General features: G+C 45.1%; 1 protein-coding gene across 1 annotated transcript in view; it reads right to left on the reverse strand.

Moving 5' to 3' along the window:
- Positions 1-11,639, reverse strand: part of fam217ba (family with sequence similarity 217 member Ba) — a 35,807-nt gene extending 24,168 nt beyond the window's left edge. Inside the window, exon 1 of the mRNA XM_080205102.1 lies at positions 11,587-11,639. The gene's annotated coding sequence lies outside the window, so the exon portion shown is untranslated. The remainder of the gene's footprint in view (positions 1-11,586) is intronic.
- Positions 11,640-17,462: the final 5,823 nt, after the last annotated feature.

Below are 17,462 nucleotides of genomic sequence, written 5' to 3' on the forward strand. Positions count from 1 at the left end.
TGCTTAATTTAACTATATAACGAAGAGAATCTTTCAATGCTGTGGCTTGTATCAAAATGTCGCAGCATTAAAGCATTTACTGAAATGTAATACAACAGAAAAGGCTGGAATATTCAACAGGTCTGAAATCTATGGAGAGAGAATAGAGTGACCGTGGACCAGGTACTGGAAAACACAATCAAAATTAATGGCTCCTTTTTTCTGTTTTTGGACAATGCAGACAGAATGAGCAGGATGGCTCTCTCTCTCTGCACCATAACATTTCTATGGTTCTAAGATGCAGAAGGTGCACATTGCAAGCTTCCGTTAGAATGTAATAACGACCAGATAATCTGTTTCTAGTCATAGCACAAGAGCCAGGACATGAAGGACAAACAAACACACAATCAAAGAAGGCCATTCAGCCCCTCAGTCCTGCTCCACCATTTAATAATGGCAAATCTGACAGTAAACTCAAATCTGCACCCTGCCTACCTCCAATAATTTTCAATGCCTAACTTACCGAGATTCTATCCACCACTGCCTTAAAATATTCAAAGATTCTGCTTCCATCACCTATCCAAGACAGCTCCAAGACTCACGACCCTCTAAGAAAAAAGGATTTCCCTTTACCTCTGCGTAAAATGGGTGACCTCTTATTTTTAAACAGTGTAACCCAAGTTCTAGGTTCTTCCACAAGAGGTAATATCCTCTCCACATCAATACCCCTCAGGATCTTGAAGGTTTCAATAAAGTTGTCCCATACTCTTCTGAACTCCAGCAGATACAAACCCAGCCTGTCTAACCTTTCCTCATAAAACAACCCATCCATTCCTTGTATTGACCTGATCAACTTTTTCTGAACCGCTTCGAACACATTTACAATTTCTACAGATGTACCATAGAAAGCATTCTTTCTGATTATATCACAGCTTGGTATGGCTCCTGCTCTGTCCAAGACCATAAGAAACTGCAAAGAGTCGTGAATGAAACCCAGCCCATCACTCAAACTAGCCTCCATTGACTCTGTCTACACTCCCTTCTGTCTCTGAAACATAGCCAGCATAATCAAGGACCCCACACACACCCGAACATTCTCTCTTCCACCTTCTTCCGTCGGGAAAAGATACAAAAGTCTGAGATCACGTACTAACCAACTCAAGAATAGCTTCTTTGCTACTGCCATCACACTTTTGAATGGACTGATCTTGCATCAAGTCTCATCCCTCATTACAGGAGCTCTGACCCTATAACTTGGCACAGAGAGGATACCCGATCCTCTACACTGGTAGAGAATCCCACCCTCCCCCTCCTCTAACCTAATAATAAGTGTGTGGGAAGTTTTTTTTTCCTGCTGGAAATTGTTTCAGGGATGGCAGTTCAGGCAGTAAGCTGCACCTCCTGTGGTATGTATGTGGTGAGGGACACCAGTAGTGTTTCTGCTGATTTTACCTGCAGGAAGTGTGTACGATTGCAGCTTCTGGAGGAGCATGTTAAGAGCTGGAGTTGGAATTGGAGGAACTCCGGATAATTCGGGAGGCTGAGGCGGACATTGATAGGAGTTACAAGGAGATAGTCACTCCTAAAAATGAGTCTTGGGTAACTGCTAGGAAGAGGGGAAAGAAGCAATTGGGGGGACAATCCCCTAGGGCTGTTCCCCTCCAAAATAGGTTTTCTGTCCTGGAGGCTACAGTTGAGGAGGAATCAACTGGAGATAGCCAAAGGGAGCAGGTCTCTGGAGGTGAGCCTGTTGTGAAGGCTCAGGTGGTTAGGGGATGTAAAAGATTGGGCCTGGTGATTGGGGACTCCACAGTTAGGGGGACAGATAGGAGAGTCAGAAGTAATGGTAGGGACTCAGGGCTGGTGTGTTGCCTCCCAGGGGCTGGCGTCCGGGATGTTTCAGAGAGGGTGTTCAGGACTCTTAAGGGAGAGGGGAATCAGCCCCAAGTCATAGTTCATGTGGGGACGCATGACATAGGGAGGTTAAGGGAAGGAGATATTAAGCAGAAATTTATGGAGTTGGGGTGGAAACTTAAGGCCAAGTCAGACAGAGTGGTTATCTCGGGACTCTTGCCTGTGCCACGGGATAGTTTAGAGCGGAAGAGAGAGAGGGAAAGTTTGAATTTGTGGCTGAGGGGATGGTGCAGGAGGGAGGGGTTCAGGTTCTTGAGCAATTGGGGCTCATTCTGGGGAAGGTGGGACCTCTACAAGAGTGATGGTCTGCACCTGAATCAGAGGGGAACCAATATCTTGGGGGGAAAATTTGCAGAGGCTATGCAGGGGGGTTTAAACTGATTCAGAGGGGGGGTGGGATCCTGAGTAGCAGGGATGAAAGTGAGGGGGACATAGATGGGGACTGCAATGCACGGCATCGTGGGGGTGGAGCGGGGCAGGGTTTGAAATGCGTATACTTTAATGCGAAGAGTATTCGCAATAAAGTGGATGAACTTTCAGCGTGGATCAGTACCTGGAACTTTGATGTTGTGGCCATTTCAGAGACATGGATAGAGCAGGGACAGGAATGGTTGTTGCAGGTTCCGGGGTTCAAATGCTTCAGTCGGAGTAGAGAAGGAGGTAGAAGGGGGGGAGGGGTAGCATTATTAGTCAAGGGTATCACAGTGTCAGAGAGGAAGTTTGATGAAGACTTGTCTGTTGAGGTAGCATGGGCTGAGATTAGAAATAGGAGAGGAGAGGTCACCCTGTTGGGAGTCTTTTATAGACCTCCTAAAAGTTCTAGAGAGGTTGAGGAAAGGATTGCGGAGACAATCCTGGATAGGAGTGAAAGTAATAGGGTAATTGTTATGGGGGACTTTAACTTTACTAATATTGATTGGAATAGCTATAGCTCTAGCTCGTTAGAGGGGTCAGTTTTTACACAAAGCGTGCAGGAAGGTTTTTTGACTCAGTATGCAGATAGGCCAACTAGAGGTGAGGCTATATTGGATTTGGTGCTGGGAAATGAGCCAGACCGGGTGTTAGACTTGGAAGTTGGTGTGCATTTTGGTGATGGTGACCACAATTCGGTTATGTTCACCTTAGTGATGGAAAGGGATAGGCATGAACCTCGGGTCAGTAGTTTTAGCTGGGGGAAGGGTAATTATGAGGCTATTAGGAGAGAATTAGGAAGCATAGGTTGGACCAGGAGACTACAGGGTCTGGGAACGTCCGAAATGTGGAGTTTCTTCAAGGAGCAGCTACTGCGAGTCCTTGATATGTATGTCCCTGTCAGGCAAGGAGGAAATGGTAGAGCTAGGGAACCGTGGTGCACTAAAAAAGTTGATTCGTTGGTTAAAAAGAAAAAGGAGGCTTATGTCAGGATGAGACTTGAGGGCTCAGGTAGTGCACTGGAAAGCTTTAGATTGGCTAGGAGGGAGTTGAAGAGTGAATTAAGAAGGGCTAAAAGAGGACATGAGAAGACTTTGGCTGATAGGATTAAGGAGAATCCTAAGGCATTCTATAGATATGTCAAGAACAGAAGACTGGTTAGGGCAAGATTAGGGCCAGTTAGAGACAGCAGTGGGAAGTTACGTGTGGAACTGGAAGAGATTGGAGAGACATTGAACCAATATTTCTCTTCGGTATTCACGCAGGGAGACATAAATGTAGCTGTGGAGAACACTGGGTTACAGGGTTGTAAACTGGATAGTATTGCAGTTGATAAGGAGGATGTGCTAGATATTCTTGAGGGTTTGAAAATAGATAAGTCCCCTGGGCCGGACGGGATTTACCCTAGGATTCTCTGGGAGGCAAGAGAGGCGATTGCAGAACCTCTGGCTCTGATCTTCAGGTTGTCGTTGGTCACAGGTATAGTGCCAGAAGATTGGAGGATAGCGAATGTTGTCCCATTGTTTAAGAAGGGGAACAGAGACTTCCCCGGGAATTATAGACCGATGAGTCTTACTTCTGTTGTGGGCAAGGTTTTAGAAAAAATTATTAGGGATAGGATTTATAGTTATTTAGAGAGTAATGAATTGATTGGAGATAGTCAGCATGGTTCTGTGGAGGGTAGGTCGTGCCTTACTAACCTTATTGAGTTTTTTGAGAAAGTGACCAAAGAGGTGGATGGGGGTAAGGCAGTTGACGTGGTATATATGGACTTTAGTAAGGCGTTTGATAAGGTTCACCATGGAAGGCTTCTGCAGAAAATGCAGATGTATGGGGATTGAGGATGATTTAGTTAATTGGATCAGGAATTGGCTAGCAGATAGGAGACAGAGGGTGGTGGTTGATGGTAAGTATTCGTCATGGAGTTCGGTTACAAGTGGTGTGCCTCAGGGATCTGTTTTGGGGCCACTGCTGTTTGTAATTTTTATAAATGATCTGGATGAGGGTATAGTTGGGTGGATTAGTAAATTTGCTGATGACACCAAAGTCGGAGGTGTGGTAGATAGTGAGGAGGGGTGTCATAGTTTACAGAGAGACTTGGGCAAGTTGCAGAGCTGGGCTGAGAGGTGGCGGATGGAGTTTAATGTGGAAAAGTGTGAGGTAGTTCACTTTGGCAGGAATAACAGATGTGTAGAGTATAGGGCTAACAGTAGGACTCTGAATAGTGTTGATGAACAGAGAGATCTAGGTGTATGTGTACATAGATCCCTGAAAGTTGGGAATCAAGTAGATAAGGTTGTTAGGAAGGCAAACGGTGTCTTGGCGTTTATTGGTAGGGGGATTGAATTTAGGAGCCGCAGCGTCATGTTGCAACTGTACAAAACTCTGGTGTGGCCGCACTTGGAGTATTGTGTGCAGTTCTGGTCCCCACATTATAGGAAGGATGTGGAGGCATTGGAGAGGGTGCAGAGGAGGTTTGCCAGGATGTTGCCTGGTATGGAGGGGAGGTCCTATGAGGAGAGACTGAGGGATTTGAGGTTGTTTTCGTTAGAAAGAAGGCGGCTAAGAGGGGATCTTATTGAAACATATAAGATGATTAGAGGTTTAGATAGGGTGGACAGTGGTAGCCTTTTTCCTCGGATGGAGAAAGCTAGCACGAGGGGGCATAGCTTTAAATTAAGGGGTGGTAGTTATATGACGGATGTCAGAGGTAGGTTCTTTACCCAGAGGGTGGTGGGGGAATGAAATGCCCTGCCTGCTGCAGTTGTAAATGCGCCTAGTTTGGGGGCGTTTAAGAGGTCTGTGGATAGGTTTATGGATGGAAAGGGATTGGTTTAGGTTAGAGGGTCATTGCTTTTTAATTGGTCGGCGCAACATCGTGGGCCGAAGGGCCTGTTCTGCGCTGTAATGTTCTATGTTCTATGTGGAAGCTATTGAAAGGGTGCAGAGGAGATTTACAAGGATGTTGCCTGGATTGGTAGGCATGCCTTATGAGGATAGATTGAGGGAGCTCGGTCTTTTCTCCTTGGAGAGACAAAGGATGAGAGGTGACCTGATAGAAGTGTATAAGATGTTGAGAGATATAGATTGGGCAGATTCTCAGAGGCTTTTTCCCAGGGCTGAAATAGTTGCCACGAGTGGACACAGGTTTAAGGTGCTGGGGAGTAGGTACAGAGGAGATGGCGGGGTAAGTTTTTCACTCAGAGGGTGGTGGGTGAGTGGAATCGGCTGCCTCGGTGGTGGTGGAGGCAAATTTGATAGGGTCTTTTAAGAGACTTCTGGATGATTACATGGGACTTAATAGGATTGAGGGTTATAGCTAAGCCTAGTAGGTAGGGATATGATCGGTGCAACTTGTGGGCTGAAGGGCTTGTTCGTGCTGTAGTTTTTCTATGTTTCTATGTTTCTCTACATCCTAGCTATGACTGTAACACTACATTCTGCACCCTCTGCTTTCCTTCTCTATTTAACTCAACTTCTATACTCAATACCCCGAAGAAGAGGAGAGACTGAGGGATTTGAGGTTGTTTTCGTTAGAAAGAAGGCGGCTAAGAGGGGACCTTATTGAAACATGTAAGATGATTAGAGGTTTAGATAGGGTGGACAGTGATAGCCTTTTTCCTCGGATGGAGAAAGCTAGCACGAGGGGGCATAGCTTTAAATTAAGGGGTGGTAGTTATAGGACGGATGTCAGGGGTAGGTTCTTTACCCAGAGGGTGGTGAGGGATTGGAACGCCCTGCGTGCTGCAGTTGTAAATGCGCCTAGTTTGGGGGCATTTAAGAGATCCGTGGATAGGTTTATGGATGGAAAGGGTTTGGTTTAGGTTAGAGGGTCATTGCTTTTTAACTGGTCGGCGCAACATCATGGGCCGAAGGGCCTGTTCTGTGCTGTAATGTTCTATGTTCTATTTATTGTATGCCTTGTTTGTATGGTGCGCAAAAAACAATACTTTTCACTGTATACCAATATATACAACAATAATAAAGCAAATCAAATCTTTCCTTCAATAAGGAAACTAATATTGTACACAGTATTCATTACAGTCATCATTACAAGGAAGTGTTGGGCGAGTTAACAAGCATTAAAGTAGACAAATCCCCAGGGCCAAATGGCATCTATCTTAGATTACTGAGGGATACAAGAGGTGAAATTGCTGGGCCTCTAACAGAAATCTTTGTTTCTTTGTTGGTGAGGTCCCAGAGTTTTGGAGGCTAGCCAATGTTGTCCCATTATTTAAGAAGGGTAGCAAGGATAACCCGGTTAATTATAGGCCAATGAGCTTGACGTCAATAATGGTGAAATTGTTGCGGAAAATTCTTAGGAATAGGATCTGTACACATTCGGAACTGAATAGTCTTATTAGTGACAAACTGCATAGCTTTGTACAAGGGAGGTCATGTCTCACTAATGTAGTTGAGTTTTTTGTGGAGGTAACAGAAATGATTGATGAGGGAAGGGCTGTGGATGCTGTCTACATGGACTTTAGTAAAGCATTTGACAAGGCCCCTCATGGCAGGATGGTGCAAAAGATTAAATCTCACACGATCAGGGTGAACTAGCTAAATGGATTCAGAATTGGCTTGGCCATAGAAGACACGGGGTAGATGTGAAAGGATGTTTTTCTGAATGAAGGTCTGTAACTAGTGCTGTTCTGCAGGAATCAGTGCTGGGACCTCTGCTGCTTGTAATATATTGGAAGAAAATGTAGCTGGTCAGATTAGCAAATTTGTGGATGATATTAAGATTGCTGGAGTTGCAGATAGCGAATACAGCAGGATATAGATAGGCTGGAAAACTGAGCAGAGAAATGGCAGGAGGAATTTAATCCGGGCAAATATGAGATGATGCATTTTGGTAGATCCAAATCGGTGGGAGCTATGAAATAAATGGCAGAACCATCAGCAGCATGGACATACAGACAGGTCCGTAGATTCTTACAAGTGGCAGCACAGTTGGAAAAGATGGTGAAGAAAGAATATGGCATGCTTGCCTTCATCAGACGGGGTATTGAGTATAGAAGTTGGCAAATTATGTTACAGTTGTATGAAATGGTGGTTACACCAAATTTGGAATACTGCATCCAATTCTGGTCACCGCACCGTCAGGAGGAGGTGGAGGCTTTGGACAGAGTACAGAAAAAATTTACCAGAATGTTGCCTGGTATGGACAGTATGAAGAACGATTGAATAAAACTGGGATTGTTCTCCCTGGAAAGATGGAGGTTGAGGGGTGAGCTGATAGAAGTTTATAGAATTATGAGAGGTACAGATAGGGTAAACAGTTGGAAGCTTTTTCCCAGGGTAGAAATAACAATTACAAGGGGGCACAAGTTCAAAGTAAGGGGGCGTTCAGTGGAGTTGTGCGGGAGAAATATTTTTACACAAAGGGTGTTGGGGGCCTGGAATACACTGCTAAGTGAGGTGGTTGAGGACTTATCTTGATAAACGTATGAAAAACGGGGAACAGGGGGATATAAGTGGTGGATCTAGATAGATAAACATGATTGGTGCAGGCTTGGAGAGCCAAAAGACCTGTTCCGAAGCTGTACTGTTTCTTGCTCTTTAGTACTACAGATGTAATCTCACAATGCCCTATACAACTGAAGCATAACCTCCTATTTTTCTATTAATTTCCCCTCACAACAAATGGTAAAAAATTTTATTAGCTTTCTCAATTACTCACTGTACCTGAATACCAGCCTTTTGTGATTCATGCACAAGGACACCCAGATCCCTCTGCACCTCAGAACTCTGCAATCTCTCTCCATTAGATAATAAGCTTCTTTTTCACTTCCTGCCGAAACAGACAATTTCATATTTGCCCACACATTAATCCCAAATTATATTATGAAATCAGACTAGACCCCAACAATTTTTTTGTATTTTGGCATAAATGTGAGGAAAGGATACTTCCTTCCAGGAATGATTCTATTGACAAAGTAGGGATCTTTTATCGTAACAAACATTATTCATTAACACAGTATAAGTAGAATTCTATGAAATCTAGCAACTTAACTAGTAATAGTTGAACAATATTTAATAACAAAAGGAAGCAACTTTATTTTCCAGTTTATGACTGTTCTAGTTCCAACTAAGCCACATTCATGTATAAATCAAATCCACTTTTAAACAGTTAGCAAACTCAGGCATACTTTAACATTGTTAACAGTCGTGGACCTTTCAGAGAAAGATAGAGTCCCAGAACCTGCATAATCCTTCCAAGTTCAGTCATGCTTCAGCTGCAATTAAACTGCTTGCTGAAAAAGCTTTTCTCTGGTACAGACCCAGGACTGCACAAAAGCCACATCATCACATGACCCTGTCAATCACTCTAATCAGAACTCCTAGGGGAACTTAAGTAAACAAAGTCCATTACCTATACTTAAAATATAAACTTGTAAGGCCGAAATGTGTAATTAGCTTGTTGTCCCGGAGTCTGAGTTGACTGCCTGTAGCACAAAGCTGATTTTTTAATTATTCTCCTCAGATACATAAAAAAATTAGATCAATTGCACTACTATCATCACACATTATGCTTCATTTGTCAGATTTTTGCCACTCACTTAACCTATCAATAACCCTTTGAAGATTTCTTAAGTCCTCTTCACAATTTACTTGTCCACTTATCTTTGAGTCATCTGCAAAAATAGTCTCCATCCAATCGTTTATATATAGTAAAGCCAAGGCCCCCACACTGATCCCTGCGGCAGAGCTCTCTTTACATCCTGCCATCTCAAAGACTCATTTATACCTACTCTCCATTTGATGTTAGCTAGCCAATCTATCTCTGTCAACATATTACACTCCACACCAATAACCTTTGAGGTGGCACCTTATCAAATTCCTTCCTGAAAGCTAAGTACAGTACGTCTATTAGTTATCCTTTATCCACATCACAGATTACTTCATCGATCAACACAAAAACATAATTTCTGTTTCTCAAAACCATGATGAATCTGCCTGGTTACCTTGAACGTATTCAAGTGCCCGCTTATAATATCTCTAATAGTAGCTCATAACATATGCTCTACAACAGATGTTAGCTAACTAGCCTGTCTTCCATCCATCTCTCTCCCTTTCTGAATAACAGAGGTACTTCACTATTCTCAAATCCAGGGTGTTTGGATAATTCAAAAAAAAACACACCAACTATCTGCAGAGCCAATTCTTTTAATACTCTAGAATGAAGTCCATCAGGACCCCATCTCATGTAATTCTACAATTTAATGAGTACCACTTTAGTGCGATTGCAATTTTTCTCAATTAATTCTTTCCTTCCATTTCCAGATACAGAGCAGATTGTGGGATATTAATTGTCACCTAAACTGAAAATTGATGAGGTTTCATTGGAATTATTTACACATATTTGATAGAGAATTTGGGTTTACATCTCATTAGAGATGGCACCTCAAACAGCGCAGCACTCCCTCAGCACTGACCCTCTGACAGCGCAGCACTCCCTCAGCACTGACCCTCTGACAGTGCGGCTCTCCCTCAGCACTGACCCTCTGACAGCGCAGCACTCCCTCAGCACTGACCCTCTGACAGCGCAGCACTCCCTCAGCACTGACCCTCTGACAGTGCGGCTCTCCCTCAGCACTGACCCTCTGACAGTGCGGCTCTCCCTCAGCACTGATCCTCTGACAGTGCGGCACTCCCTCAGCGCTGACCCTCTGACAGTGCAGCACTCCCTCAGCACTGACCCTCTGTCAGTGCGGCACTCCCTCAGCGCTGACCCTCTGACAGTGCGGCACTCCCTCAGCACTGACCCTCTGTCAGTGCGGCTCTCCCTCAGCACTGACCCTCTGTCAGTGCGGCTCTCCCTCAGCACTGACCCTCTGGCAGTGTGGCTCTCCCTCAGTACTGACCCTCTGACAGTGTGGCTCTCCCTCAGCACTGACCCTCTGACAATGCGGCTCTCCCTCAGCGCTGACCCTCTGACAGTGCGGTACTCCCTCAGCGCTGACCCTCTGACAGTGCGGCTCTCCCTCAGCGCTGGCCCTCTGACAATGCGGCTCTCCCTTGGCACTGACCCTCTGACAATGCGGCGTTCCAAAGAACGTTCCTGGATACATTTTACAAATTCATCCCCGTCTGGACCCCCAGCCCGAAGGGGATTCCAGTCTACACGAGGGAAATTAAAATCTCTCACTACAACAAACATTTTTTCTACACCTGACAGAATCTCCTTACATATCCATTCCTCAACTTCCCGTGGGCTGCTGGCAGGCCTGTAGTATACCCCCAGCATAGTGATTGTGCCCTTCCTGTTTCTGAGTTCTACCCACTGTGTCTCGTTACATGATCCTTCCCAATTGTTCACCCTCTATACCGCTGTAATATGCTCCCTAACTAGAATTGCTACTCCCCCACCGTCTCGCCTAAAACACTTATACCCTGGAATATTCAGCTGCCAGTCTTGTCCTTATTTTAACAAGTCTCTGTCATTGCAACCACATCCAAGTTCCACGCATGTATTAGGGCTCTAAGTTCATCTGTCTTGCCTGTTTCGCTCCTTGCATTGAAGCAGATGCATTCCAGACCTCCAGGCCCACTGAGTTCATCCTCCCCCAGATTGTTCTTCCTCTTAGGTAGCCTTATTTTAGCCCCATGCTCGTCCCCAGTCTCTACGCTTACCGACCTATTGTTCTGATCTCCGCCCCAGTACCACATTAGTTTAAACCCACCCGAACCACACTAGCAAACCTCCCAGCCAAGATATTGGTGCTCCTCCAGTTCAGGTGTAACCTATCTTTCTTGTTCAGGTGCCATCCTCTCTGGAAGACTTCCCAGTTATCCACGAATCTGAAACCCTCCCTCCTGCACCAGTTCTTCAGCCACGGGCTCAGCTGCACAATCTCCCTGTTCCCAGCCTCACTAGCAAGTGGCACGGGGAGTAATCCAGGGATTGCTACCTTCTACCCAACTTCCTAATTTGTTCCCTGCTCTTTCTGCCTACATCACTTATACCAATATAGACAAGGACATCTGTCTCATTACCCTCCCTTTTTAGGATGCTTTCTACCTGCTCAGAGACATCCAGGAACCTGGCACCAGCAAAGCAGACTACCACCCTGGAGTCTCATTCACTGACCCTCTGACAGTGCGGCACTCCCTCAGCACTGACCCTCTGACAGTGCGGCTCTCCCTCAGCACTGACCCTCTGACAGTGCGGCACTCCCTCAGCACTGACCCTCTGACAGTGCGGCACTCCCTCAGTACTGACTCTATCAGATTATGTGAATCTTCGGCAACATTTCAGAAGAAAACCCTCAAACTCACCTCCAGGCACCACCTCCTCCCGCAATACCCGCCGGGAGTGAGGTCCGATCCCCGCACTGTCCGCCGGGAGTGAGGTCCGTTTCCCGCAGTGCCCGCCGGGAGTGAGGTCCGATCCCCGCAGTGCCCGCCGGGAGTGAGGTCCGATCCCCGCAGTGCCCGCCGGGAGTGAGGTCCGATCCCCGCAGTGCCCGCCGGGAGTGAGGTCCGATCCCCGCAGTGCCCGCCGGGAGTGAGGTCCGATCCCCGCGTTACGTGTTCGGAGTGTGGTCCAGCTGGCACTGCCTGCGGGGTGTGGGTCTGGGGTCTGGGTTCTGGTGGTGGGGGTGCCTAGGCTGGGGGGAGTCTCTCTGGTCTGGTCTCTGGAATGTGGAGTGTTGGAGTATCTGGGGCTCTGAAGCTCTGGGGTATCTAGGTTGTCTCTGGTTTGTTCACTGGGATGTGGAGTGTCTAGGGGAGGGGAGACAGTTCAGAGATATTTCCCCTCTTTGCGTTAACTCCTTCAGTTCTGAGAGACTGATTCAAGACTGCAAAGCAACAGTTCAAAGTGCATAGACATAACAATTAATTCAAATATCTTTCAAATACAGTAAAAGTATAACAGCATCAGGCTACTGTCAATATCTACCCAAATTCCAAAGCAAAGGCTGTACTCAAAGCTGTGCTGAGGCAGCGTAATCAAATTGAGTGAAAATGAGAGATCAGTGAGTGAGCACTGCTTAGAATTACATTGCATTTGGGGGCAGAGTGTCCGGACACTTGGTGCTGTAATCATTTCTATTGGTTTACACAGGGTTCAGATGCTCAAACACAGAATGTTCGATGTAACTCAGTGAGGAAGGAGTCAACTCAAAACATTCAGAATGTGAGGGATAAAATAGACAATTGCACTGAAATTACATGAAGTGGAGGGAGACTGTGTTTTTGAATCACAAAGAGTCAGCAAGTGATTAGGAAAACAAATGAAATGCCTTTGTTTATTGCGGGGGTATAGGTTATAAAAGCAGCAATGTCTTGTTACAATGTCTTGACCACACCCAGAGCACTGTAACAGATATTGGTCTCCTTATTGAAGAGGGATATTCTTTAATTGGATGCGGTTTGGCGAGTTTAGACTTTGCTGTCTTGTAAGGGTTGAACAGATACACATTATGGAGTTCAGAACAATGAGAAATGATCTTATTGATACACAAATGACTCTGGGGTGGGGGCAGTAGACAAGCTTGATGCTGAGAGGATATTTTCCCTCATGGGGGAATCTGGAACTCGGCATTTCAATTTAAGATGGAGAGGAGGAGAACATGCAGCTCATTTATATAGATTATAAATAGTTGAGATCCAGCACTGTTTCCTGTGAGATTTCACTGGTTTCATTTTGCCAACTCAAAAATGACCCATTGATCCCTATTCTCTGTCCCCTGTTAACCATAGACTAGAACAGTACAACACAGTACAGGCCCTTTGGCCCCTGATGTTGTGCTGAGCTTTGTCCAAAACCAAGATCGAGCTATCCCACTCCCTATTATTCTGGTGTGCTCCATGTGCCTATCCAATAACCTCTTGAAAGTTCCTAAAGTGTCTGAATCCTCTGTCACAGCAGGCAGTGCATTCCATACCCCTATATCTCCCACCATAAACCTGAAAGTTAAGCCCCCGAGTAACAGCTACATTCATCCGAGGAAATAGTCACTGAGTGTCCACTCTATCTATCCCTCTCATCATCTTATAACCTCTATTAAGCTGCTTGTCATCCTCCTCTACTGTAAAGAGAAAAGCCCCAGCTCCCTCAACCTTTCCTCATAAGACCTACCCTCCAAACCAGGTAGCATCCTGGTAAATCTCCTTTGCACTCTCTCCAATGCTTCCACATCTTTCTTATAATGAGGTGACCAGAACTGCACACAATATTCCAAATGTACTGCAGCATAACCCCATGGCTCTTAAACTCAAACCCAAGTTAATAAATGCTAACACACTATAGGCCTTTTTCACGGCTCTATCCACTTGAGTGGCAACCTTCAGAGATCTGTGGATATGAACACCAAGATCTCTCTGTTCCTCCACATTCTTCAGAACCCTGCCGTTGACCCTGTAATTCACATTCAAATTTGTCCTACCAAAATGAATCAACTTGCACTTACCAGGGTTAAACTCCATCTGCCATTTTTCAGTCCAGCTGTACATCCTATCAATGTCTCTTTGCAGCCTACAACAGGCCTCCTCCTCAACCACTACTCCACCAATCTTGGTGTCATCAGCAAATTTACTGATCCATCCTTCAGCCCCCTCCTCCAAGTCATTGATAAAAATCACAAAAAGCAGAGGACCCAGTATTGATCCCTGTGGTACACTGCTGGTAACTGGTCTCCAGTCTGAAAATTTTCCATCTACCACCACCCTCTGTCTTCTATGAGATATGATATGGAGATGCTGGCATTGGACTGGGGTAAACACAGTAAGAAGTATCACAACACCAGGTTAAAGTCCAGCAAGTTTATTTGATAGTAAATAGTGGGCCGAAGGGCCTGATCTGCGCTGTAATGTTCTATGTTCTATGTTCTATAAACGCCATAAGCTTTCAGAATGCTGTTCCTTCGTCAGGTGAGTGGAGAGTTCTGATCAGAAACAAGGCATGTAAAGGCACACACAGTTTACAGAATACTGATTAGAATGCGAGTCTTTACAGCTAATCTGCTATTCAAGCCTTAAAGGTACAGACATGTGAGTGGAGATAGCATTAAGCATAGGTTAAAGAGATGTGTATTATCTCCAGACAGGACAGTCAGTGAGATGTTGTAAGTTCAGGCAAGTCATGGGGGTTACAGATAGTGTGACATGAACCCAAGATCCCGGTTGCCCGTTGGGCACCGCAGGGACTGGGATGCATTATCGGCCCTAATATTCACATTTTAATTTGACGTTTTTAAGATTCCTTTGTACTTGGATTTTGTTCAGGCTGTTCCCCTTCCTTTTGGGGAGCTGCCTCTTTTACTTTGTCCTGATTTAACTTGAGTTTGTTTATTTAAAAGAGGCCAAGATCCCAGTTGAGGCTGTCCTCATGTTTGCGGAATTTGGCTATCAGTTTCTGCTCAGCGACTCTGCGCTGTCATATGTCATGAAGGCATACACCCCACGGCTTCATGACATATGACAGCACAGAGTCACTGAGTAGAGACTGATAGCCAAGTTCTGCACACATGAGGACAGCCTCAACCGGGATCTTGGGTTCATGTCATAAGAACATAAGAACATAACATAAGAACTAGGAGCAGGAGTAGGCCATCCAGCCCTTCGAGCCTGCCCTGCCATTCAATAAGATCATGGCTGATCTGTCACGGCTCAGTTCCACCTTCCCGCCCTCTCCCCATAACCCTTAATCCCCTTTCTTATCAAAAGCCCATCAACCCGCGTCTTAAAAATATTTAGCGAGGTAGCCTCCACCACTTCAACGGGCAGAGAATTCCAGAGATTCACCACCCTTTGAGTGAAGAAGTTCCTCCTCAACTCCGTTCTAAACCGCCCCCCCTTTATCTTGAGGCTGTGCCCCCTAGTCCTACTGTCTTTTTTGAGCAGGAAGAGTCTCTCCACCTCTATCCTATCCATCCCATTCATCATCTTATATGTCTCAATGAGCTCTCCCCTCATTCTTCTAAACTCTAACGAGTACAAGCCTAGTTTATTCAGCCTCTCCTCATAGCTCAACCCCCTCAACTCCGGTATCAGCCTAGTAAACCTCCTCTGCACTCCCTCCAAGGCCAAAATATCTTTGCGCAGGTGCGGCGCCCAAAACTGCACACAGTACTCCAGCTGTGGCCTCACCAATGCCCTATACAGCTGCATACTATCTGTAACCCCCATGACTTGCCTAAACTTGCAACATCTCACTTACTGTCCTGTCTGGAGACAATACACATATCTTTAACCTATGATTAATGCTATCTCCACTCACATTGTCTGCACCTTTAAGACTTGAATAGCAGATTGGCTGTAAAGACTTGCACTCTAATGACCTGTCACTTCTGACTCCATGCACAAGTTCCCACTACTATTGTTGACCAGCCCTAACCTCACCCTGGTCATTCTTTTATTTCTCACATAAGAGTGAAAAGCCTTGGGGTTTTCCTTGATCCAACCCACCAAGGGCATCTCATGCCCCCTCCTAGCTCTCCTAAGCCCGTTTTTTTTAGCTCATTCCTTGCTACCTTGTAACACTCAAGTGACCCAACTGAATCTTGTTTTCTCACCTTTACATATACTTCCTTTTTCCTCTTGACAAGACATTCAACCTCCTTTGTGAACCATGGTTCCCTCACTTGGCTATTCCCTCTCTGCCTGACAGGGACATACCTATCAAGGACACGCAGTATTTGTTCACTGAACAAGCTCCACTTTTCATTTGTGCCTTTCCCTGACAGTTTCTGTTCCCAATTAGGGAGCATAAGATGGGAACCAGCTAATCCTCGATCCACAATAATACACCATGAGCTCTTATGTTGCATAGTAATCTTTGCTGTGGCACTCTATTGAATGCCTTTTGGAAATCCAAGTACACTGCATCTGCAGGTTCCCTGTTAGCCATATTACTTCCTGAAAAATCTCCAATAAATTAGTCAAAAGTTTCACATTAGCACGTTGGCTATTGATTTCTAAGTGTCCTGCTATAACTTCCATAATACCATATTGTAGCATTTTCCCTATGACAGATGTAAACTGGCCTGTAGTCATCTCCTTTCTTGTCTTCCTTTCTTGAATAGAGGAGTTACATGTGTTTTTTATTCTTTCATAGGATGTGGGTTTGCCTGGCTAAGCCCATTCCCAATTCCCTTGAGAAGGTGTTGGTAAACTGCCTTCTTGATGAAATATATCCCAGAACATTTGTGGATGCTAGGGAAGAAATTGTGGGTCCCCTAGCAGAAATATTTGAACCAATGATAGTCACAGGTGAGGTGCCTGAAGATTGGTGGGTGGCAAATGTTGTGCTTTTTTTTGAAAAGGGCTGCAGGGAAAAGCCTGGGAACTACAGGCCAGTGAGCCTCACAGCTGTGGTGGGTAAGTTGTTGGAAGGTATTTTGAGAAACAAGATCTACAGGCATTTAGAGATGCAAAGACTGATCAGGGACAGTCAGCATGACTTTGTGAGTTGAAAATCATATCTGACAGATTTGATTGAGTTTTTTGAAGGGGTAGCCAAGAAGTTGATGAGGGCTGTGCAGCTGATTTGTCTACATGGACTTTAGCAAGATACAGCATGGTAGGTTGTTGCATAACGTTAAATCTCACAGCATCCAAGGTGAGGTAGCTAATTGGATACAAAATTGGCTTCATGACAGAAGCCAGAGGGTGGTTGTAGAGGAATGTTTTTCAAAACTGGAAGCCTGTAACCAGTGGTGTGCCTCAGGAATCAGTGCTGGGTCCACTGTTATTTGTCATTTGTATTAATGATTTGTATGAGAATATAAGGCACGGTTAGTAAGTTTGCAGATGACGCCAAGATTGATGGCATAGTGAACAGTGAAGAACGTTATCTCGAATTGCAAAGGGATCTTGATCAATTGGGCCACCGGGCTGACGTATGGTAGATGGAGTTTAATTTAGATAAATGAGAGGTCATAGAGATTTACAGCATAGAATCAGGCCCTTTGGCCCAATGTGTCCATGCCGCCCCTTTTATTTAAAACCCCTAAACTAATCCCAATTGCCCACATTTGGCCCATATTCCCTCTATACCCATCATACCCATGTAACTATCTAAATACATTTTAAAAGACAAAATTGTACCCGCCTGTACTACTACCTCTGGCAGCTTGTTCCAGACACTCACCACCCTCTGTGTGAAACAATTGCCCTTCTGGACACTTTCCTATCTCTCTCCTCTCACC

This window comes from Carcharhinus amblyrhynchos, chromosome 16 (genome assembly GCF_965287045.1).
Source record: "Carcharhinus amblyrhynchos chromosome 16, sCarAmb.v2.hapA, whole genome shotgun sequence".
Lineage (NCBI taxonomy): Eukaryota > Metazoa > Chordata > Chondrichthyes > Carcharhiniformes > Carcharhinidae > Carcharhinus > Carcharhinus amblyrhynchos.